Source organism: Pelodiscus sinensis, chromosome 3 (assembly GCF_049634645.1).
Source record: "Pelodiscus sinensis isolate JC-2024 chromosome 3, ASM4963464v1, whole genome shotgun sequence".
NCBI lineage: Eukaryota > Metazoa > Chordata > Testudines > Trionychidae > Pelodiscus > Pelodiscus sinensis.
The window spans coordinates 167,622,518-167,647,921 of NC_134713.1; the positions used below are offsets into that span (position 1 = coordinate 167,622,518).

Consider the following 25,404-nt stretch of genomic DNA (forward strand, 5'->3'; position numbering starts at 1 on the left):
TTGCACCACTTGCTCCCATGCGGCGGCCTGGCTGAGCAGTGCAGAAGTCAGCCGAGCGCCACGGCAGGAGGCAAAGGAGGGCAGTGACGTTCACGGCCAGGGGGCAGGGCCTGGAGCCACTGTCAAGCCGCATGTCACCACCCTGCCCCCCTTCGCCTCCCGCCGTGGTGCTCGACTGACTTCTGCGCCGCGCAGCCGGGCCGCCGCGGGGCAGCAAGCAGCCATTTGGGCTTCCCCGTGGTGACTCGGCTGAGCGGCGCAGAAGTCAGCCGAGCGCCATGGCAGGAGGCGAAGAGGGGCGAGGCAGTGACATACATGGCCAGGCCCCACCCTCTGGGCATGTACATCATCGCCCCGCCCCCCTTCCCCTTCTGTCGTGGAGCTCGGCTGACTTCTGCACCGCTCAGCCGGGCCACTGTGGGGGAGCATGCGGCGCAAGCAGCCATTTGGGCCCCGCACTCCCCATGTAGCATGGGCCGTCTGGAGGGAACAGCCAGAATTTCAGCAACAGTGCAGCCCAGAAGGAACAGCCAGCATTTCAGGCAACAGCGCCACCCAGAGGGAACAGCCAGCATTTTAGGCAACAGCGCCACCCAGAGGGAACAGCCAGCATTTCGGCGTTACAGACTCTCAGACACTGGGCTACTATATATATATATGATAAGGGGAGATATTTCAAAATAACTCCCTAATGTAGACCAGGGTAAAGCTGCATACTGAGCAATTTTGAGTTCATAAAAAGTAAGTGCCAATGTCAGAACTGTTGTTTCTGCCTGCACAAGAGTTTCTCCTTTTAGATCTTGTCTATACAAGAAAGTTTTAACAGTTATATTAACATAGTTATACCAGTATAACTCTGTTGGAGACACTCTTACTTCAGTATAAAAGTGGCTTTTTTGGGGGGTGTTGTGTTGTGTTTAAATCTCTTCCAAGTAATATAAGCTAAATTGAATAAAAATACTTTTATACTAGTGTCCCAGTGGGGAGTTTATTGCTGTAACTATGGTGATTAAAATGCATATCCCAGGTTATATTGCAACATGTTTCCTGTGTAGACAAAGCCTTAGGCACAAATGTAACTTTAGGTGCACAAACAGAATGCTGACTTTAATGTAACTAGTCATCTGAGGAAAGTTAAATACGTGTGTAAGTGATTGTAGGAACTAGATTGGTACAACACTCCTATCTGGATGTGAATCTGAGGTGGAGATGAGGAATGTACATTGAGGAGTTTCCTCTTGCCTGTCCCACTGCATAATACAAAAGGAAAAACAGATGATCTGACTTGGGGAACTGGTTAAACTGACCATGTATAGGATGCCAGTAAATACCCAAAATAAACAGCCTCAGAAATAATCTTTTCTCTAATTTGTTTCATTTATGGTAATCTTAAGAATCACCTTTTAAAAAGGGGCCTGTCCTCCTTGCTCCTAGCTCTCTGAGACTGCACGTACAATGACATTATTCCGAAACAACAAAGTCAGCATCTACACTACAAGCAGTTATTTCGATATAATGTCAAAATAATGTCAAGCTTGAGGACTTCTTACTCCCACTCCTGTAACTCTCATTTTACAAGGCGTAAGGGAAGTTGGGGGGAAGAGTGCTCTTTCTCAGACTTTCTGCTGTGTAGATCGTGCCAAAAGCCAAAATAAGCTATTTTGACTTAAGCTATGCAATTGGCGTAGCTCAAGTTACGTAGCTTATTTCAACTTTAGCCCTGCTGTGTACACATGCCCTGAGGAAGTCTCGCTGGCTTGAGATGCAGAGATGGGAGGGCAGGGCCCTTAGCTCCGAGCCCCCTTTCACCAAGATAGAGTGTACTAACTGCTTCCGTTCTACACAATAACCCCGTGGACTAATAAACCGACTGTTCTACCTGCTGTCTGAGAATCACATCAGACTGTGGATGAGGTGCAGGGCTCCATAATGACTCTCCATTCCTTTGTGATCTGTTGCTAGGGCTCTGCTGCTACTGTTACTTTAGTGTGCTTATGCATGTTGCAGTCACACCATCTGATTACAAAGTAAACATATCTGCAGTGGGTACAAACTCTGATAACTGTGGCATGGACAGGAACTATGCAAACATCCCTATAGATCTGTCGGGTCCCTCAGTCATGACCTACAACTCCTTACTGCTAAAGCTGGGGCCCTCATCCTGAGTGATCGAAATCAATCAGGCCAAACTCATGACTTTTTCATGTTGGTGAATGTGGGCTAGAGTAATATTGTGATATTGATTTATCCAATAGTGACCTACGTTAACATTTTAATTCAGGATTCCAAACATGCAATGCTGCCAATCCTGGACATTCAGTCCCCCTTGAAAATTTCTAAACCAAATACACAGTTTGACTTAGTTGTACAGGAGTGACTAATGATTTGGGGGTACTTCAATTTTAGGGTGGTTAATTTAAGATATCTGATTTTCAGAAAGAGCTAGGTGTACCCACCTGTTGACAATCAGGCTCCTTTTAGGTGTTTCAGTTTGTGAACCCAAAAATCTAATGATGCAATATCACAAGTCACTTTTGAAAACACAGGTCCTTTTAAACCCTTCCACCCTCCTACTTGCTTCATACACACAGAATTTCTATAATTACTTTTGGTTTCTGTTCTAGTTGGCCCTGTTTATATATCAGGACTAACTATTTTTTAGGCTCAAGGAAGTTTGTTCAAACCTGTTTGTTAGTTGTTTAAACTGGATTGCCTTCCATGCACCTTGATCAAAGTTAATAGCAAAATCATAAAATCCCCCAAGTCACACAATAGAAGAGAATAGAAATGATTTTTATCCCTGACTTCCCTTTAAGCTAATCTTGAAAGACAGTAGCAAATATCTCAACTAACTGATTAAGTGAGAAAATATTCAAACTAACCTTATTGTAATGCAATGTTCTTTTCAAATGAGTGGAACATCAGGAAGTGACTACTACAAACACTCACACTAGATAAGTTCATTACCCTGGATTTTCTGGTGTGTTGACATCATTGAAATAGTTAACAATGTTGGCATTAAAATGGTCACAATTAGGCTTCAAAGTTAACACCCCACCCCACTGAGATGAATGGGAGCAGTTTACATTTGTTAGTGCTATTGTTTTAGTCTGGCTTACTACAGATTCTAAAATAAGACAACAGTACATCTATTTACATTCCACTTCCCCAAACCCAGATGTGTTAAGCTTCATTGTTCTAAACTGAAGCTTAGATTTTGGAAAATAGTGCAAAATCCATGGGGTGTCTGTAGGAAGAAGACTCTAAATCCCTGTGAATCAGAGTCCATGACCTCCCCCCCATCCCACAACTCTCTATTGTCTCAACTCAAGGCGATAAAGCCCTGAGGGGAACAACATTTAATACATGCAATATCCTCAGAACAAGTTCTTATGCATTTTTGAAATATGGGCATGTGCAGGTTTTACCTTTCTTAATAGATTACAGGAGAGACTGTCAATGAAGGGTGAAACATAAACAACAATATATAGTCTAGTAGCACTTTAAACACTAACAAAACATCTAGATGGTATCATGAGCTTTCCTGGGCACAACCCACTTCTTCAGATGACTGGAGTGTTGGAAGTCCAGATCCAAGAATACATAAGTGAAGGGGGGGTGGGGAGGGGAGAGGTAAGAAAAAAATTCAGTTTAAAAAAAATTGAAGGGGAGAAAGAAAAAAAGACTGAGTAGATAAGCTTCAGAGGGATAGCTGAGTGAGTCTGTAACAGGAAAAACTTAAAAAAACAATTAGTCTAGTAGCATCTCAAAGATTAAACAGTTAAAGGAGGCTAAGAACCCTAGCACTTGGAAAGGATGAATGAACTTATGGATGCACTGAAGTCAATGGGTAAACTACCATTGGCTTCAAAGGATGGGCCAAGGTTTCACCTGAAAAAGTTGGGAACAGGATGCTGCTCTGTGTGACTCACATGAGTAGAACCAGTGAAATCACTTCTTGTAAGAAGAAATCTGACCCCCGAAAGGTATGTTTGAAAATATTTCCTTGCTCTTCTATTTAACAAGACAGGGGAGCGAAAGCCTGCCTTCACTTTCCAGCTGTGTTGTCCCATGACTGACTTACAGGATTGCAGGGGCTGGAATGGATTGAAGTGAACCCAGAATTTGGTAGTAAATGTGGAGGAAGGTCTCTCTTTCCACAATCCCCCACTAGCACATTGCCCTCTCTGCCCAGCCCAAAGATCTCTGCATTCAGTAGCAGTCAGAGCCTGAGCTCTATGGGCATTTGCGTGAAGACTTCTCAGTGGATATACTTAGTCAGTGCATTTCCCCAGCTATCCTGGCCAGACAAGTTCCCAGCCAATATTACCCACTTTTACACCTGTCCTGGCCCCTGTGGGCAGCTTGAAAGATGGTAAGTAGCAGCCATATTATGTCACTGAAACCTCCTCTTTCTGTTTATGTAGAGCCTAGTGCCATGGGCTATGCTGGTGGAAGTTAGTGTAACCAGCTCTGATCTTATCCCCATTCTTCCGTTACTTGTAAAGGTGTCAAGATGTTCATTCATGGCTCTTCTTTGGACCTTCATATTCATTTTAAGACTAGTTCTATACATGAATCCTTTTGAAGAAGGACATACACCATGCGTGTTCAAAGGACATCTCTCCTCTCTCCCTTCCAAAAATAATTCTGTAGGCCCAGAATACAACTCTTGTTTGTCTGAATGAAATGTGCAATATTTGCCTATTAACACAGTGCCTCATATTTCTCTTTGCAAGTTGTTCTCACATAAGGGAATGGAAACATCACTAATTCCAATTCAGAGGAGGAGATTCCCAGCTCATGTACATTTAAAGTCAATGGAACTAAATCTGATTATTCGCTAAAGGTCTGTCCTTGACATGTTTTTGACAGTGTGGGAGGCTGATTTCTCTCTTCTGAAGAGACTGTTAAGTTCCTTGGGCAAAGACTGCACATCCTAGAGAATATCGTGTGGTAAGGGCTGTTGTCCAAAAGCTCATGTTTCTACATTGCCGCCTGTATTCCCTGTAAGCTGTGCGCATGTGCGGGCACTCAGGAAAGATTCAAATGCTGCCCAGCTGATTAGCAGAGCACCCACAAGTAGGCTTTTTGTTCCTACTGGTGGTGCACATTCACTCATGCCATGGCGCATATAAACATTTATTCTGCAAATAGATGGAAAAAATTAGAGGAAACATTGATTGTAACCTAGTGTCTATGTCTTGCCTCTTGCTCCTTGTCTGCACAGTTCCTGCTGGAGCACTGACACAAGGAGCTCCGCTTACTGACACTGTCTGCAGAACCCCACTTGCAGGGTTTTCACAGTATGGAGAGGGAATTTACAGAGGATTCAGGCTGGGTGGGGTAGTACAAGGGAATGAGGGTTCAGGAGGCAGACTAAGTGGGGGATACAGGAGAATGGGGAATCTAGGAGATGGATTGGGTGGGGGGAAGTACAAGGAAATAGGGGAAACAGGAGGGGGACTGCATAGGGTAAATAGGAATGTGGTATGGCACGGACGGAGAAAGTGATGTGTAGAAGATTTTGAGGGAGAACGTAGGGAGAACAGGAGACAGCACAAGTGTAATGGGCGGGGGGGCTGATAGAGTGGAGTGATAATGTAAATAAGGCACATCCTGATCCTGTCCTGCTATGGAGGGTGAGGGAAAATGATAGAAGGCAGCTCCTGCATTCCAAGAGATATGAGAACGTAAGTGGAATCCCCTCCGAGCAGTGAATAGCAAGATCAGGTTTGTGTGTGTGTGTGTGTTGATGATTGAATTTGTGACCATCGGAGGATCACCTGCAAGCTAAGGGTGCTTACTCCTGAATGTGCAAAATTTCCAGAACCAGTGAAAAATGTGGTTGATTTATTATTTTAAATCTCATGATGTTTAAGCCAGTCTCATTTTTGAATGATGTGAGGCTGGGCGCAATATTGGGGGGGGGGGGATCTCCTTAGGAAGCATGTGAGGTGCTCCAGGGACTGTGCAGGTGGGGTTGCTTGTGGTGTGTGTCCCTGCCCCTTTGGAAAACTCAGGGGCAGAAGCTGGAATCTGTCAGAGGTAAAGAACAGTCTGTCACAGGGTGTAGACTCTCCGACAGGCAAGGAGCTAGGGGGCCTCTGTCTCCTAAAGGTAACCATGCCCCACCTGGCCCTGCCAGTCATGCGTGTCAGGGAAGAGGACTTTGAAAGGAAGAAGGTGCAGACAGCAAGGTGGACGCCCTGAGACGAGAAGAGCTGGAATGTTTTTTGAAGCAATAGGAGGAATCTTTATGCCAGAGATGCTCAAGCTCTGCAAGGAGTCCAGCAAACCCTAGGGGCAAGCCCAGTAGAGCAGAGGTGGGAACCTCAGGCCCGGGGGTTGGATCCTGCCCCCAGCTTGCCTGGAACTGGCTCCCAAGGCTCAGCCCCAGCCCCTTCCTCAGCATTGGGGAGCCTGTTTTGGTGCTCCAGCGCCCTGCTGTTTCACTGCACACCTGGAGCACATACAATTTACTAGGCTGGGCTCATCTAGGTTCTGGTGTGGGAAGGGAATGTGGGGAGATATGGGGGGTGTCTTTCTACTTCTCAGTTGGATTTTGCCTCAGTAATTTTTTCTACTTCTACTTCCATGAGGAATACCACCTAATTCGATTTAGGGCTTTATTCCGGAATCCCGTTTCACTGCCGCGTGTAGTCGCGGGCAGTTACTTCGGGCTAGTCAATTTCTAAAATGGCGACTGGCCGGGAAAAATGCAAATCAAGCACGAGATATTTAAATCCCGGGCTTGATTTGCAATTCCGGTCGCCCTCATTAGCCTCCCTAGATCGATCTAGGGAGCTAGTGTAGACGTACCCTGATTTGGGTGGTCAAGAGGAGTCCTTCTAATGCCAATGCTAATTTTTTCTCTCTTACCAATAACCAATTTCAGCTTTCCTTAGGCTTTTTAATTAAAAGTGACTTGCAGAATAAAAAAATAGGCGGGACATTTGTATTAATTTATGGCATAGATTGGTAGACTGTTTTTCTGCTTGATTTTTTTTTTTTTTTATATTAGAAATTCAGGTCTACCTTGCCTGTCTTTCTAATGTAGACCCTGTAGGTGACTAGAGAACTAGTAGAACTATGATGTCACAAAGAGCGTTTTATAAAATTTGGAGTAGTTCAGCTTTTAAAAATTGGTTTATTAATGGGCTTTTTGTCTAGCAGAAAAAGGTATATCATCATCCAATGGCTGGAAGATTGTTAGAGAAATCCACTAGAAATATGATGGAAAATTTTAATGGTGGAAGTAATTTACCATTAGAATAACTTAGCCAGGGCTGTGATTGGAGTCTCCATCACTGACAATTTTTAAATCGAGATTGGATCCCCCTCCCATGCACTTGCAATTATTATTGCAATGTTCTATAACCTGTATTATACAGGAAGTCAGACAAGATGATCAAATAGCCCCTCCTGGTCTTGGAACCTAGGAGTCTAAGAAAACATACTCAAAATGCAGTGGGAAGAAAAGCTTTTTATGTGAAATACTCAGCATAGCTACCCCTTTAATGAATGGCTGAGGAAGTTCCCAGTCAAACTCTGTAGCAAGACTTAGTACTTCTGATAATGCCAGAATAAAAAACAAGCAGGAGGAAAAAAAATCATTGGGGCCTTTATATATCATAAAGACTCAAACAAGGATGCAAGTCCATTTTTTTCACGCTGTCACAACCAATTTTGTGATCAATGAAGATTTTGCTTAGGCAACTGATACCTTTTGAAATCACTGTTATGGTAGGAGGGGCCAAATCCTTTTCTTGATCATACCATGAAATCTCATTAGCCTTCTTGGGATTGCCTGGTGCAGAGGAGCAGACAGCCATGACAGTGCAGAGCCACTCCCCTGGGCAAGGTGGGGTGAGGGTGGCTGTGCGCTCCCGAAAGTGGTGGGGGCTCAGGCAGAAGGGATGGGGCAGAGCAGTTAGCCTTCAGCACCTGCTGGAGCACATCACACCAGCCCCGTCCAGCCCTTAGAGCTTCCCAGAGCACACAGCACAGCATCTGGGAGTGAATGAAAGGGCTTGGAATCCCAGGCCCTTTGAATCTCTGGGCTCCAAGGAAGTTGCCTCCTTTGTGCTCTTCCCTCCATCGGTGAGCCTGCTATGGTGTAAATCAGTGACTGCTAGCTTTCCAGGCCAATTTTTTCTTTCACACTGATTTTTCTGCCCGTATAAGAGTATTAAGTTCAGTATAGTGAAACCTGATTTTACTTTGGTATCAGGCCCCTCCCACAGTCACTGCCAACCCTGCAGAATAGGGCTATGGGCAGTGGAGAATCTGGGAGGCATTACAGTTGCTTGAAGTAGCACCTTTCCCTATTGTTCCCATTTCCACTCCAGTTGGATAAAAGTGGGGGCATTTTCACTTTGTAAAAAGAAAAAAGAGGAAACCAAGAGCAGTATTTATTTTGAAAACGGCTCTTATGTGTTTATTTGAACCTATTTAAAAACATCAGCTTAAAATGAAAATATTGGTAATACATACCTGGGGGAAAAAAGCAATTAAAATGTAATGGAACCCCTACAGTGAGCACTAAGAACAAGGAATACCAAAAGCCAGAGGAAAGGTGTGTTATTTAAACAAATAGTGGGCTAGGGAAGAGAATCAAAGATACATTTGTTGGATTCATTTAAACTTTGTAATTCTCTGGTCACTTTCTCCAAGAATCTCAAAGCACTGTACAAATGTTAGTTAAGTCTCACAACCCCTATTTGAAGTAGCTGATGTTCTGTTACTTATTTTAAACACCGGTGAAGTTTCTCTGATTAGAAACAGAACCTAGCTGACCAATCCCATATATTAACCAAACTGCATTGCCTTCTTGTATGGTGAATGTATTATGGCACTCACTTTCTTTAGTTAGCAAAGCAATGTGGAGTTTCTTTTTATAGGCCAAAGGGTGGGGTGGGGTGGAATGAAGAAAATAGCTTTTCACAACAAAGTAAGAGCTTGAAAACAACTGCATGCACCAGTGCACGTAGGAAGACAGGTGACTTCTTCACTCCACCTTATATAATGTTCTATATGGTGGGGGGTTTTTCAGTTTAGATGAGAAAAGGACTGTTTTTATTGCATAACAAAAACATGAAGTAGGCTGAAATAGTATGGTATGTGAGCGAGTTAGGAACCAGAAATCCCACCATCTGGAACAGTGGAAAGTAAGTGTAACTTGAAGGTAAAATTCATGATGTACATGGTTTTGTTGACCTAATTCAGGTACCTTCCTCATATATCAGATGAAAGTGACATTGGTAACAGAGTGATACCTTAAAATATCATGATTAGAGTTGGTCAGGAATTTTCTGTTGGAATGACTGAAAATGCAGTTTTCTTGACATTGAAATTTTCTTTGGGGAAAGTCTTGATTTTGCAAAGCTTTGGGATTTTCCACTCAGAAAAGTATCTTTTTTTTTCTTTTGGATGGGTTAAATTCAATGTTCCCTCTTCATTTTTTCCATGTGCAGAATAAATTTTGTGTGTACCATCAAGGCCTGTGTGGCTGTGCACCACCAGTAGAAGAGTATGCCACAAATTAACTGGGTGGCATTTGAATCTCTCTGGGTGGCTGCCCAAGTGCTCAGCTTACAGGGAACACTGGTTAAATTGGCATATTTCAGTTTGTTGAATTATTCAACATTTTTAGTTTTGAGTCAGTGGCGCGTTGAATTGTATTTCCCTATTGTGGCGCATTGCTTCCTGGAATTGTAATTTGAGGTGCCCGATGTCCCCATTGTTTCCTATGGGCCGGGCTCTCTGTCTGGGTTAAATCATGTATGCTGCAACACAGTCACTTCTATGACTGAATAGCATAGTGCGTCATAGGATGAAAATGAAATGAAACATTTGGGTCAGTTCAAGAGACCAGAACTAAACATTTTGATTTGGGAATATTAAGCTGTTTCATTTGGACAGAAAATGCGAAACAATCCACTTTATTATTTCTGAACTAGAATGTTTTGAGATGTTTTGTTCTGTGTAAAATATTGACATTTCAACTTTGTCCCAATTGAAACCTAGTTTATACACATTCATGCAGAAAGGGAGAGGAAATAAACAGTACAGCTACAAAATAGATTAATTAGCTCATAAGCTCTTTGGTATAGGGGCTATCATTTATTCTGTGTTTGTATAACACCTACCACAATGGAATCCTGGTCCAAGGGTAGGGCTTCTGAGATAGTAACTATCATAATCACACAGGGGAATAGAATCAAACAGTGCCTATCACATTACATTGGAAAAAAACAACAAATGGTTAGTTTATAGACTAACAAAACATGTAGATAGTATCATGAGCTTTCATTCGGCACAGCCCACTTCTTCAGATGTTCGGAGTTCAGATGACTGGTCATCTGAAAACGTGGGCAGTGCCCACGAAAGCTCATGATACCATCTACATGTTTTGTTAGTGTTTACAGTGCTCCCAGACTATTTGTTGTTTTTTTCTGTAACAGACTAACTCGGCTACCCCCTGAAGCTTCTGAACATTACATTGGGTTTATTTACATGTCATAATACTACCTTTTCATATAAACACAATAGTTGCCTCTGAAAAAAATGGTACAATTGACTAGATGACTTGCTGGTGCAACATAGGCCAAGATTTTCAAAAGCAATTAGCTTTTTAGGGGGTCAAACTTGAGACACCTTAAGGGAAAATGATTTTTTAAAGAAGTTCTTAGAACCCACCTTGTGAAAAATTGAGGCTTGTTACAGGGCCTGGTTGGCTGTTCAAAAATGGAGGCATTCAAAATCACTAGTCATTTTGCAAACCTTGGGCTCTGGGCCTCAATGATGGAAAGAGGGCCAGGTGCTGAGATGCAGTGATGCAAGTCTTCAGACCTTTTACAATGGAGCTTTGAGCTGACTACTAGGGAAATGAATGGTTAACTGGTAAGCATCACCTGGATGATGCTTACCAGTTATGGTTAACCAGTGGGCTGGAGTAGCCTCCCACCCCTTTTAATCAGTTAACTGGTTAAACATAATGGTCAACCAGTTAATTGACTAACCAGGATTTTACATCCCTACTAGCTAGCGTGGATCCATCCAGATCAGAGTGAAGTAGGGTCATGGAAGCAGGAGATGTGCTGATGAAATGCCTGTCTTAGACATCCCTTTAGGCTGAGGATATAGAATAGACTCAGTGGGGTTTTTAAAACTGTCTGTCTTGGGTGAAAGGTAGTGGTAATATCTCCACCTGATATTCCTCATTATGAATATCCAGCAAACTGTACCCCATGTATCCACAATGTGGGTGCATCTGGCCCAGAATAGGGAGGAAGAGAAGGGAGAACATAGATTTCTGCCTTAAAAGGTGAGCTGCAGTATAAACAAGGGACCCAGCTGCAGTATAAACGAAGGAACCAGAAGCACAGTCAGTTTAGAGTTAACATGAGATCTTCAGGTGCTAATCCAGAGATACATTATTTGGATTGCAGAAAAATGCTTTATTAAAAATTATTGATGTTAAAGTAATAGCTATGTAGAGATTCTATTGATCTTACCTTTTGTAAGAACTTATTTTTAGGGCCAGACGTGATCTGACAAGGTCCCTTTAATGTATTAACTTTGGATTCAAGGAGAAAAAAATAAAGTAGAAATTGTGAAGATTTAATTGTCAAGGGTTAAAGAATACCTAAAAACCCAGACTGCATAGCTTTGCCTCTATAGATGGAGGAAAAGGCAGACCAGCCCATGAGGTGTGCTCACATGTTGATCCGCTCACATGAGCGGATCAAGTGTGACTACAGGGCTTTGGGAGTACGGGTGAAGGAGTTTGGAGAGCAGGTGGTATTCTCTTCGATCCTTCCTGTCAAAGGTAGGGGCCCGGGCAGAGAGAGGTGCATCCTGGAGGTGAATGCCTGGCTGCGAAGATGGTGTCGCCAGGAGGGATTCGGCTTCCTTGATCACGGGGTGCGCTTCCAGGAAGAACTGCTTGGCGGAGATGGAGTTCACCTTTCCAGGAGCGGGAAGGCCTTGTTTGGACACAGACTGGCTAACCTTGTGAGGAGGGCTTTAAACTAGGTTCGACGGGGACAGGTGAGCAAAGCCCACAGGTAAGTGCTGAATGTGCGGGACTGGGAGATGTGTTGGAAATGGGGGGGACTACGGCCTATAATGGCAAGGAGAAAGGAGGGTCATGGCACAACAGGGAGGCAAGATCAAATCAGTATCTTAGATGCCTATATACAAATGCGAGAAGTATGGGTAATAAGCAGGAAGAACTGGAATTGCTAACCAATAAATACAACTATGTTATCATTGGTATTACAGAAACCTGGTGGGATGGGACGCATGATTGGAATGTTGGTATGGAAGGGTACGGCTTGCTCAGGAAGGACAGACAGGGAAAAAAGGGAGGAGGGGTTGCCTTGTATATTAAAAATGTACACACTTGGACTGAAGTGGAGATGAACGTAGGAGATAGCTGTGTAGAGAGTCTCTGGGTTAAGCTAAAAGGGGTAAAAAACGAGGGTGATATCATACTAGGAGTCTACTACAGGCCACCTAGCCAGGTGGAAGAGGTGGATGAGGCCTTTTTTAAACAATTAACAAAACTATCCAAAGCCCAAGATTTTGTGGTGATGGGGGACTTCAACTATCCAGACATATGTTGGGAAACTAACACAGCGGGGCACAGGCTATCCAATAAGTTTCTGGACTGCATTGGAGACAACTTTCTGTTTCAGAAGGTTGAAAAAGCTACCAGAGGAGAAGCTGTTCTGGATTTGGTTTTAACAAATAGGGAGGAACTAGTTGAGAACTTGAAAGTGGAAGACAGTATAGGGCACAGTGATCATGAAATAATAGAGTTCATGCTCTTAAGGAAAGGTAGAAGGGAGACCAGCACAATTGAGGTAATGGATTTCAGGAAGGCAGATTTTGATAAGCTCAGAGAACTTGTAGGTAAGGTCCCATGGGAAGCAAGACTGAAGGGAAAAACAACTGAGGAGAGTTGGAAGTATTTCAAAGGGATGTTGTTAAGGACCCAAAAGCAAACAATTCCGCTGTGTAGGAAAGACAGAAAATACGGCAAAAGACCAGCTTGGCTTAACAAGGAGATCTTGCATGATCTCAAAATAAAAAAGGAGTCATATAAAAAATGGAAACTAGGACAAATAACAAAGGATGGATATAGGCAAGCAACACGGGAATGCAGGGGCAAGATTAGAAAGGCAAAGGCACAAAATGAGATCAAACTAGCTACAGGCATAAAGGGAAACAAGAAGACCTTTTATAAATACATTAAAAGCAAGAGGAAGACCAAGGACAGGGTAGGCCCACTGCTTAGTGAGGAGGGAGAAGCAGTAACAGGAAACTTGGAAATGGCAGAGATGCTCAATGACTTCTTTGTTTCGGTCTTCACCGAGAAGTCTGGAGGTGTGCCTAACGTAGTGAATATAAGCAGAGAGAGGGTAAGTTTAGAAGATAGGATACACAAAGAACAAGTTAAAAATCACTTAGGAAAGTTAGATGTCAGCAAGTCACCAGGTCCTGATGAAATGCATCCCAGGATACTCAAGGAGCTGATAGAGGAGGTATCTGAGCCTTTAGCTATGATTTTTGAAAAATCATGGCAGACAGGGGAGATTCCAGAAGACTGGAAAAGGGCAAATATTGTGCCCATCTATAAAAAGGGGAATAAGAACAACCCAGGAAACTACAGACCGGTCAGTTTAACGTCTGTGCCAGGGAAGATAATGGAGCAGGTAATTAAGGAAATCATATGCAAACACTTGGAAGGTAATAAAGTGATAGGGAATAGCCAGCATGGGTTTGTGAAGAACAAGTCATGCCAAACTAATCTGATAGCTTTCTTTGATAGGATAACGAGCCTTGTGGATAAGGGAGAAGCGGTGGATGTCATATACCTAGACTTTAGTAAGGCATTTGATACGGTCTCGCATGATATTCTTATTGATAAACTAGGCAAATATAACCTAGATAGGGCCACGATAAGGTAGGTGCATAATTGGCTGGATAACCGTAATCAGAGAGTTGTTGTTAACGGTTCTAAATCCTGCTGGAAAGGGATAACAAGTGGAGTTCCTTAAGGGTCTGTTTTGGGACCCGTACTGTTCAATATCTTCATCAATGATGTAGATATTGGGATAGAGAGTACGCTTATTAAGTTTGCAGATGATACCAAACTGGGTGGGGTTGCAACTTCTTTGGAGGATAGGGACATAATTCAAAATGACCTTAGCAAGTTAGAGGAATGGTCAGAGGTAAACAGGATGAGGTTTAATAAAGAGAAATGCAAAGTGCTCCACTTAGGAAGGAACAATCAGTTCCGTACATACAAGATGGGAAGCGACTGTCTAGGAAGGAGCATGGCGGAAAGGGATCGAAGGGTCATAGTGGACCACAAGTTGAATATGAGTCAACAGTGTGATGCTGTTGCAAAAAAAGCAAATATGATTCTAGGTTGTATCAACAGGTGTGTTGTAAGCAAAACTCGTGAAGTCATTCTGCCGCTCTACTCTGCACTAGTTAGGCCTCAGCTGGAGTACTGTGTCCAGTTCTGGGCGCCACATTTCAAGAAAGATGTGGAGAAATTGGAAAGGGTACAGAGAAGAGCGACAAGAATGATTAAAGGTTTAGAGAACATGAGCTATGAAGCCAGGCTTCATGAACTGGGCTTGTTTAGTTTGGAAAAAAGAAGATTAAGGGGGGACATGATAGCAGTTTTCAAATATCTAAAAGGGTGTCACAAGGAGGAAGGCGAAAATTTGTTCCTCTTGGTTTCTGAGGACAGGACAAGGAGTAATGGGCTTAAAGTGCAGCAGGGGAGGTTTAGATTGGACATTAGGAAAAAATTCCTAACTGTCAGGGTGGTCAAATATTGGAATAAATTGCCAAGGGAGGTGGTGGAATCTCCCTCTCTGGAGATATTTAAGAACAGGTTAGATAGACATCTGTCAGGGATGGTGTAGACGGAGCTTGGTCCTGCCTTGAGGGCGGGGGGCTGGACTTGATGACCTCTTGAGGTCCCTTCCAGTCCTATTATTCTATGATTCTATGTTCCTAAAAAGTCCACAGTATTCTGTAGGGCCAACAGTCACTACAGGCCAGGGGCAAGGTGTATGGGGGGGGGGCCTCAAGAGGAAGAGGCACAGCAGAGGACAGTCTGGCCTTAGTGCCACCCAGAGCATGGCATTGCCCCCAACCCCCAGACAACAGAGCCTGGGAGAGTGACGCTTCTGGGGCAATTCAAAGGGGCCCAGGGCTCCTGTCACTGTTACAGTAGCAGCAGCAGTGGCTAGAAGCTTCAGGCCCCTTTGAAATGCTCGGGTACCAGGGGCGGGGGCGGCTATCTCTAAGGATACACCTTTATGTTTTCTGAAGTGCCAATGTGAGCTACAGAGATACATTCTTTTGACTCTGGATATAGTGATTGGAGTGGGCTTGAAGACAATAGTGTTTGATGAAGAATAATCATACTCAAGTATTTTGTAATCTATTTTCCTCCAAATATCATTGGTATTAATAGGCAAGTGATTCTACCAACATCAGTTGAGGAAAGGAATTCCAAGTATTGATAAATCTGTAGCGGTCGGAGGAACAGAATACTCTCTAGAAATATTTAATTTACAGTTGCAAAGAAGTTTCCGGAAACATTAAATATTTTCTTGTGGCTGCTTATATCCATATCCATATCCAAATCCTCATGTCTCTTAAGAAATTCACTTCCCATACCAGTATAACTAAAATCAAATGAGGCTTTTGAGTTTTCTGGCAGACGATCACAAATACCAGTAAAATTATCTTTTGGGCTAGTCAAGGAAGACAGAGAGAGTACTTTCCAGTTTCCTTTCTATACAACATTGAATCTCTCTGTGAAAGATCTGGCATTGTTCTCAACTGTTCAACAGCGAATAGTAGGAAGGAAAAATATAAGCATAGATCTGAGCCTGATTTTCATCATGAAACAGATTTAATCTAAGTTGTTCTGGGCAACTCGTAATCCCTCCTTTCAAGTTTGCCCTTTCCCATGGGTCAATGGCAACCCCATCCCTGATGCATCAAATGCAGAAATTTGCTGAGATTGTCGTTATCCCTGGCAGTATTACACAATGGAGACTTTACTTATTTGACTGTAAATATATTCTCAGGGTCTGTGTATCTTGTGCAACTACACTACTATTTTGGTTTAACCCCCCCCAGAGCAGATACATTGCACGAGCACAAAACAGGGCCTTAATTTTTCTTGTGTGATCTCAGGGTCAAACCGGGGTAAATTTTTCCCTTCCATGAGAGTTTTTTGTTGTTTTTTGTATCAGGGCGCTGATCCAGATCCTTTCCAGAACTTTTCCATTGGCTACAGGGGAGGATGGGGAATCTTTGCTAGTTTTTCTGCTTCAAAATATACCATTCTTTTGTACTCTGTGAAAAACAGCCATATATCTTTTTAATGGCTGATGTTCTTTTGCAAGGGGGATCTGACGATGCAGATGCTTCCCTATGGTCTTGACTACATTCAACTCTTCGGCTACGTCTACACTGGCACCCTTTTCCGGAAATGCTTAAAACGAACCAGTTTTCCGTTATAAGTATTTCCGGAAAAAGCGCGTCTACATTGGCAGGATGCTTTTCTGGAAAAGCACTTTTTCCGGAAAAGCGTCCGTGGCCAATGTAGACGCGCTTTTCCGGAAAAAAGCCCTGATCGTCATTTTCGCGATCGGGGCTTTTTTGCGGAAAAGACTACTGTGCTGTCTACACTGGCCCTTTTCCGGAATAGTTTTTCCGGAAAAGGACTTTTGCCCGAACGGGAGCAGCATAGTTTTTCTGGAAAAACACTAACAATCTTACAATAGATAGTCATTGCTTTTCCGGAAAAGCAAGTTGCCAGTGTAGACAGCTTTCAAGTTATTCCGGAAAAGCGGCTGCTTTTCCGGAATAAGTGGCCCAGTGTAGACACAGCCTTCCTGTAACTTCACTGCCATCTGTGTGCTCTTTTGGTGCTAGCAATATTGGAAGGGCTACTAGAGAGAGGCTGCTATGTCACTTAGATCTGCTGATTAAATACTAGGGTGGTTAAAGTGCCAGCACCTGTCTGTTGTTACTTCCAAGTGACCTGGAAAAACTGTTTGATGGTGGTGCAATGATTGGATATTTTAAGAACAATGCTACTGTAGACACAATTATTATCATGTATGGCCCTTATGAGCATTGGCTATGGTAGGGAGAGAGAAGGAGTGCACTCCTTTAGGGTTAGATCCTTCTTATGGTATTCCTTTGGCTCTCAACCTTTCCTAAGCCATGATCCCATGTTACAACAAGAGAAATTTTCAGGACCACCCCCAATACTTCTAGGGCCACCTCCAATCTAGTTATAAAGAAAAGGAACTTGGTCAAAATCACCTTGGACCTGTTTGTGATCCCCAGGTTGAGAGCCTGTCTATGTCTTTGTAAATCCTCTAGAAATGAGGGGAGCAACATTCCTTTCTGTAAGTGTAAAACAGACACACATGGTCTCTGCAGGATAGCCATTTAGGCACATGGGAGGAGATGGAGAGATATAACCACATCTGACTCTCACCCAGAAACAACCCTGAATTTAGCTGTGATGACTAGCCTCTACCCCTTTATGCTCCCCAGAACTTGGAGTCAGATCTGTCTTCTCTGCATGGGTACGCTAGTGGGGAGAAAGGCCCCCTCGTTCTTCTATTTCTCACTCCTATGCAAGCAGAGGAATGACTTAGATCTGGGCACTTCATCTGTGCTCTCTCTAAAATGCCCATCTATTGTTTTCAGCCCATGTTCTCTTCAATTCCCAGCAGAATTTATTTTTTGGATTTTAAACGGTAAAACTCTGACATCAGTGTCTGATCCCATAGAAAATATTTTTATTAAAGACATTTAAATTGAGTTTACTCTTTCCTCTTCTGCTGTTCTTTTTATGTGCCCCGCAGTTTGGATTTTGAATTGTCTGCACCTTAGATGGTGAGCTGCTGCTCTCCATCACTAGTCATATTCCAGAAGAAATGTATCTTCCAGGAGAAATTCCCTACTCATTGCCTTCTCTCTAGAAAAATTAATATGCAGATGGAATTCTGTTCTGGCAGTTAGGAGTCAGCTTCCTGTTGTAGGAGAGAGCTTTTTGTTTCTCTCCTTCAAAAGCTTATAGTTGTGAAAGGAACAAGATCAATGGCCTCAAGAGACTATTGTCTTCATAGAACAGTCACAGAACAGGCAATGAAAGGGTATACCACTTTGCCAATGAAGGTAAGAGGAAAATTCAGACCCTCAGTCCTTGGCCTCTCTGTTTTCTCAACCACAGTGCCGACTATGGTGGTAGTTTTTGCACTGCCCACTAGAAAATGAAGTAGGTCTTGAACTTCTCTACCAAATAACCAACAAAGGTTAAAGGAAAGCCTCTGCTGCAACAGTGCCGCAAAGCTGACCTGGAAATTGATGTGTGATCTAAATATTGTACTTATTTTTCTAAATTAGAATTTTTATTTCTTCCCCACTGTGCTCCCTTACTCCCACTGCCAACAGCTTCGCTGTATTGAAGTCCCCCCCTCCCCCAGTCTTTAAAGTGGAATACAAAACTGAACATATTTGACTCTGAGGTGAACTTTGAACCCACACACGTTTGAAAGTAGGCCAACCAAATTTGTGCATTTATAGTCAGTAAGGACATTCAGGCTATGTCTACATGCCTCCGTTTTGCACAAAAAATATGCAAATGAGGCAAAACATGGAATATCACAGTGCCTCATTTGCATAATTAATTAAGCTCCGTTTTTCCTTGAGGCTTTTGCACAAGAGCTGTTCTTCCACCTTTTTTCGTGCAAAAAGGAGCCGTGTATACAGCTCCTTTTTGTGCAAAAGCCTAATTAATTATGCAAATGAGGTGTGGCGATATTCCATGCTTCGCTTCGTTTGCATATTTTTTTGTGCAAAATGGGGACAGTGTAGACATAGCCTCAGAGTTACTTGAGCAGCCTTTCTGTATAGTAAGTCCCAGAGCCCATTAAAATTAACTTGCTGTCTTTCCTATTCGTTGAAAGCCCCAGCATGTTGTGAGAGCTGGGATCTGTAATGGTGTAAGTTTATAGTTACCCAGCTATACTCATATAGAACTATACATTTATTGGATGCAGTTCTCACCCCCTTTTAAATCAATGGCAAAACTCACAGTGACTTGAGCGGGGCCAAGATTTCATCCTGGTCTTTTTCCTGTTCTAATTTCTATTAGAAGAACTGGGCCATCACTCTCCAGCGCAAGATGACTCACTTCTCAACTCTGTAGAAACTGAGAATGTAGAGCAGCTTTCTCAAAGTGGGCCACACTGGTTTAAAGTTAGTCTATAGGCACATGCTTAAGAAGCTTGCTGGATCTGGAGACTTTATCACAGGAAATGGCATACATGGGTGTCTAAATTGTGGCAGTTTCATTAACCCCATTTTTTTCATACCCTAGTAAGATAACTCCTAGAAATCTCTGTAAGTTCTCCATAACCAGACATGCCAATTGTAATCAGTGAAGTCAATGGAGCTGCAGCTGGTTAAAGGGCTATGCAGGGTAAAAACTGGTATTAGTGGCTAATAAAGGCTAATTCTTTTGCAAGCAGAATTAGCTCGCTTCACTAGCTTGTTATGACTTGAAGTGTCTGGCCATTGAATTGTGCATTTGACTCATTTGATGTGTTCAAAGAGATCACACCCTGACAGACAGCAGTAGCGGACTGGAAAAAAGTAACCCAAATGAGTGAGAACAAGAGGGCTTCAGCTTTTGTGACTTTAGGACAGTAACAATCCATACAAAACAAGTTAATAAGCAAACTCGACAAAGGCTGTGTGTGATATAGATATTGGTTCAGAGTCCTGATTTTTCTTTAACTGACTGATTTATAATACCAAACATTCCACAGTCCCCCTATTTCTGCCTCTTACTCATGTTATAGTGATACAGCCAATGTGAAATGCTAAGCAATCTTGTTGCAACCCTAAATAATCAGGAAAATTCTAATGAAAACTCAATTTCTAGCTAGCTGAAATCTTAACATGATGCTGTGCAGTGTTTAAACTGGAATAGCTTCATTGCATTTACTGGTTAGCTGGGCATTTATTTATTTTTATTCATTAATGTTTTGGGGGGTAAACACCACATTAAAATGTTTTTATTATCAGAGTTCCTGTTCCGGCACAATGCAGCTGAACCTATTCTAAACCAGGCCTCAATGTTTCATCAAAGGAGACCATTTCCTTCTTTTATCTCAGATCAGTTTACACAGAGCAGTTGTCCTAACTTCCTTAATCCTAGACATCATAAAACCCTTTTCCACATTCCTCCCTGCATCATTCCTTTACCTACTATGTGCCTAGAGACCTTTATATTTATTTCTTTTAATAAGCCCATTTTGTTATTGTTCTCTGCTTCCAAATCTTCAGAATTGTGTGAGCATACACTTTGCAAAGCACTAGTGAAAAAGACTGCAATGTGGTATACACTTTGTCATGTGCTTCAGCTAATGCACCTCAATCCGGATCTACTGTTAATGCTCTTGATGGTATTGCGTTATGCAGGGGTGGGCAATAATTTTTGCCCGAGGGCCACTTCAAAAATTTTTTAAGTAGCCCCGGTCATCCTGGAAGAGGAAGGGCCTAAATGGGAAGGGGTGGGGCTATCCCACCCCAGACCATGATTGATCTGGGGGTGGGGAAGCCCCTTTGCCCTTCCTTCCTACTAGGCACCCATGCCCTGGAAGAGGCTTGGCACGCTCCCCCACCCCAGGCCAATCAGGGCCTGGGGGCAGGGGAGCGCGGGGAGCCTCCTCCCGCCCTGCGAGCAGTGCGCAGCACTTTGAAGTGCTGTGGACTCCTCGCAGGGCTGGGGCAGGATGAAAGAAGCTTCACACAGATCCCCCACTCCCAGGTACGGTTGCCCGATGTCCGATATTTGAGCTTTCTCTCTGGGAAACAAATTGAGAAAATACCAGACATATAAATGTCCGGTATTTTCTAATTAAGTTTTTATTATTATCATGAGTATCAGTACATAATTGCGTATCGCCTGGCTGGTAGACACACTCACACTGTGTGAGCGTGTCTACCAGCCAGGCAGTACGCAATTACACAGTAGAGAGGAGGGGGCAGGGCTGGGGCAGGATGGAACCCCCGGGACCAGACTTGCCCATGCACCCTGCCAGGACTGTGCGTGGGATGGGCAGCACCCTGGGATCTGCGTGTGCCCGGCCCAGCTCTGCTCCCCACTGGCCGGTTCCACCCCCTGGCCAGCCCTGCTCCCCCCGACCTCCTTCTGGCCAGCCCCGCTCCCCTCCTGGCCGGTTTCTCCACCCTCTGCCCCCGATCTGAGATCAAGTGTGTCTGGTATTTTTTTTAAACCGTCTGGTAACCCTATTCCCCAGGCCCTGATTGGCCTGGAGGCGGGGGAGCATGCGAAGCCTCCTCTGCTCTCCCCCCTGCCCTGCAAGCAGTGCGTGGTGCTTCAAAGTGCCACTTGGTCCTGGCAGGGTGGGGGAGTGGCAGGGCCTCCACGGGCTAAATACATCCACTTGGCAGGCCGGATCCAGCCTGTGGAGGCCCTTTTGCCCACCCCTGGTCTTATGACTTACTTTTTGAGGGGTGATTGTGTGGAATTGTGATGTGAAATGTAGGATCGGGGCGATATTTTTCCCTCATGGTGTTTTTTTTCTCATGTCATTGAAAGCAGAATTTCAAGACAGGTAATCAAGAATGAAAAGCAAGTGCCTTTACCTGTTCTGACAACTGCTAGACCCTTGAGTTTTACTCTTCAGTCCAGAGTTTGCAGGGGCTATGGAATATTTGTGTTTTTAAGTTCTGCATCCCATGCCCCATCTCATGTACATAGGTGTAGGGGGAGGTTTTGATCAATGAATGAGAGAGTTCTACCTCTGCAGCATACATCTCACACTTCTTCCTCTTGTAGAATAGTGATAGAAATGTAGCCGTGTTAGTCTGGTGTAGCTGAAACAAAATACAGGACTATGTAGCACTTTAAAGACTAACAAGATGGTTTATTAGATGATGAGCTTTCGTGGGCCAGACTCATTTGATCTGAGGAAGTGGGTCTGGCCCACGAAAGCTCATCATCTAATAAACCATCTTGTTAGTCTTTAAAGTGCTACATAGTCCTGTATTTTGTTTCTTCCTCTTGTTTTTCTTCTTTCTTTATCCTCTCGTACCCTTAGGTGCATAGGACATCTTGTTAGTCTTTAAAGTGGTACATAGTTCTGTCTTTTGTTTCAGCTAGACCAGACTAACACGGCTGCATCTCTATCACTATAGGACATCCACCAGTTGCTGCTATATATTTTGATTTTGTGCTGTTCTGTTCAGGCTTTTGAGTGTTGTGTTGCTGAATTTAGGGTTTTCTCTACAGATCTATGTAATGATTCACTAGGTCATTCTCTTTGCACCTGTTTTTCATGCTATCCATTGACATAGGAGGGTCATGTTAATGATATCCTTCAAGCATGTCCTAAATAGATCCATCATTGTTTTCTTGTCATATTTGATACTTTGAGCTCTACTTCGAATTTCTGATATTTTTGCAATAAACACTTTCCAATAGACTCTGAAAATTTTCCACAGGGGCTTACTTTGGGATAATTCAATCTTATCAGTTGCTGTAATGGATTTGCATGACTCTGCTTAGATATTGCTGATCATGCTACTTTAATTTTTTTTTCAAGTTTGTGAAAATTGTTTGCTGCTTTTCATATTTGTTACTAGATTTCTAGCATGGTGTCACTGTCATTAGATATCTCACACCCCAGATAGGTTAAATGATCTACTTGATTCTCTGTCTATTCTGATACTTTCTTTTGAAACATTGATAGCAATGTATTCTGCCCCTTGTTGTTGAACAAGCCACCTTGCTTTGCTTGTCAGCCAAAAGCACTACAGTTTTTGCCAAACGGGGCTTCTCTAAAGTTTCTTCTCTATAAAGATGATCGTGGCAGGAACTGAAAATTGAGAATCCAGTGGAGGTCTCCTATCTCCATTATCCTCTACCTGTGAAGAAAATAAGGGCAAGTTGCAACCTAGAATATAAATACATCTATTAATATTTTCTCAAAATGTCTTTAAAATGTGTGCACAGTTAGAGCTGATCAATCTCCACAGTGTGGACTCAGTCCCATTTTCTTTATTACTAGCCAGATATAAAGTTTTGCACTGCAGATCTAGTCACCCTGATGTGGGAAAGCCCACTCTGGAGACAAAGAAACCTTTGGCAGGAGTAAACCGTGAGGTGGCAAAATTTGCACATGATACAAAACAATATAGCTAAATCCAAAGCAAACTGCAAAGAGTTGCCAAGGAATCTTTTTTTTTTTAAGGGTTATTGGGCAACAAAATGGCACATGAAATTCAGTGTTGATAAATGGGAAGTAATGCACATTGAAAAACATAATCCCATGTCTACATATAAAATGAAGGGGTCTAAATTAGCCGTTATTACTCAAGAGAGAGATCTTGGAGTCACTATGGATAGTTCTCTAAAAATATCCACTCAATGTTGCAGCTGCTGTCAAAATGGCAAACAGAATATTGGGAGTCATTAAGAAAAGAATAGATAATAAAACAGAAAATATGTTGCCTCTGTATAAATCTATCTCCCATCCACATCTTGAACACTGCATGCAGATGTAGTCAACCCATCTCAAAAGATATATTGGAATTGGAAAAGTTTCAGAAAAAGGCAACAAAAATGATTAGGGGTATAGAACAACTTCTGTATGAAGCGAGATTAATAAGATTGGGACTTGTTATCTTGGAAAAGGGACAATTAAGGGCTGACATGATAGAAGTCTATAAATGCATGAGTCATGTGGAGAAAGTAGATAATGAAGTGCTATTTACTCCTCTCAGAACACAAGAACTAGGAGTCACCGAATGAAATAAATAGGCGGTAGGTTTAAAACAAACAAAAAGGAAGTATTTCTTCATATAGCACATAGTCAACCTGTGGAACTCCCTGCCAGAGGATATTGTGAAGGCCAAGACTATAACAGGGTTAAAAAAACTAGATCAATTAATGGAGGATAGGTCCATCAATGGCTATTAGCCAGCATGGGCAATGAAGGTGTCCCTAACCTCTGTTTGCCAGAAGCTGTGAATGGGCAACAGGAACTGATCACTTGATGATTACCTGTTCTGTTCATTCCCTCTGAAGCACCTGGCATTGGCCACTGTTGGGACACAAGATACTGGGCTAAATGCACTTTTGGTCTGATCCAGTATAGCCATTCTTATGGCATTGAAAATAACAAAGACCAAGAGAATAGTGAGAAAAGCTAGCCCTAATCAGGATCTCAGACCATCAGTTCATCTCATGTTTAAAAATAATAACCAGAAGACTTCTCCAGCATTGCCCAGATCCTTCAGGTCAGGGGTCTGGTGGCGTGTGGTGTGCAGGCGTCAGGGTAGGAGGTTGAGGAGGGGCTTGATGCAAATCTCTGATTTTTACTTAATTTTACTGTCTGGTTCCTGGAGTCAGAACCAATATCTCAGACACAAATCATTTAACTTTGCTGGTATTTAAGGCCTCACCTGCTTTCCTTTAAAAAAACACTATATTATAGTTTAATCAAATTACTTACATGTCAGAAATAGGATGTGTTTATTGCATATTGATCCCCTTCTGTATTCCCTTTACTTGCTGTAATAATAGGAGTCCTGTGACACTTTAGAGACTAACAAAAATATAGAGGATCATGAGCTCTAGTAGTAACTGAACCAAACTTGACCACTTCCCCGTTTTTTCCTGATGCCTGTGGTGGATTCAATATAAAAATAATTATTGTTGTTCTTTTGGAGAAACCATTAGTATGTGTTTTTTTCATTCCCTCCTCTAGAAATAACAACTGGCTGGAACCTGCTATGTCATTTTTATGCTATTTGTGATTTTGTGATGGAGAAGCAGTTGTCAGTCAAAGCTGGTTCAAAAGAAACCACAAAACCTAGCAGGCCATATGTCATTATTATTGCACCAGATCTTAGTGTACTTTGTATGGGTATGTCTACACTACCACCCTAGTTCGAACTAGGGTGGTTAATGTAGGCAACCGAAGTTGCAAATGAAGCCCGGGATTTGAATTTCCCGGGCTTCATTTGCATCTTGCCGGGTGCCGCCATTTTTAAATGTCCGCTAGTTCGGACTCCATGCCCGCGGCTACATGCGGCACGGACTAGGTAGTTCGGATTAGGCTTCCTATTCCGAACTACCATTACTCCTCGTTACTCCTCGTGCTCTAGTTTCCCACTAGTATTTGTATTAGGTATGGTTAGACATTGTCACTTATTGCTGCATTGTTCTCCTTTGAATTTTATTTTCATAGGGGACAGAAGGGGATTGTTGATTCTAACGGACCTTTCCTTTCCTTTTTTGTT

At 42.8% G+C, this 25,404-nt stretch overlaps 1 long non-coding RNA gene across 2 annotated transcripts in view; it reads left to right on the forward strand.

Annotated features, from left to right (window-relative positions):
* LOC112547565 (uncharacterized) overlaps positions 1-25,404 on the forward strand; it is a 231,552-nt gene that overhangs the window by 102,543 nt on the left and 103,605 nt on the right. Inside the window, exon 3 of one of the 2 annotated variants that reach the window (XR_003091334.2) lies at positions 11,834-12,054. The exons of the other annotated variant lie outside the window; for it this stretch is intronic. This is a non-coding gene — a long non-coding RNA (uncharacterized LOC112547565). The remainder of the gene's footprint in view (positions 1-11,833; positions 12,055-25,404) is intronic. 2 annotated transcript variants of the gene reach the window in all.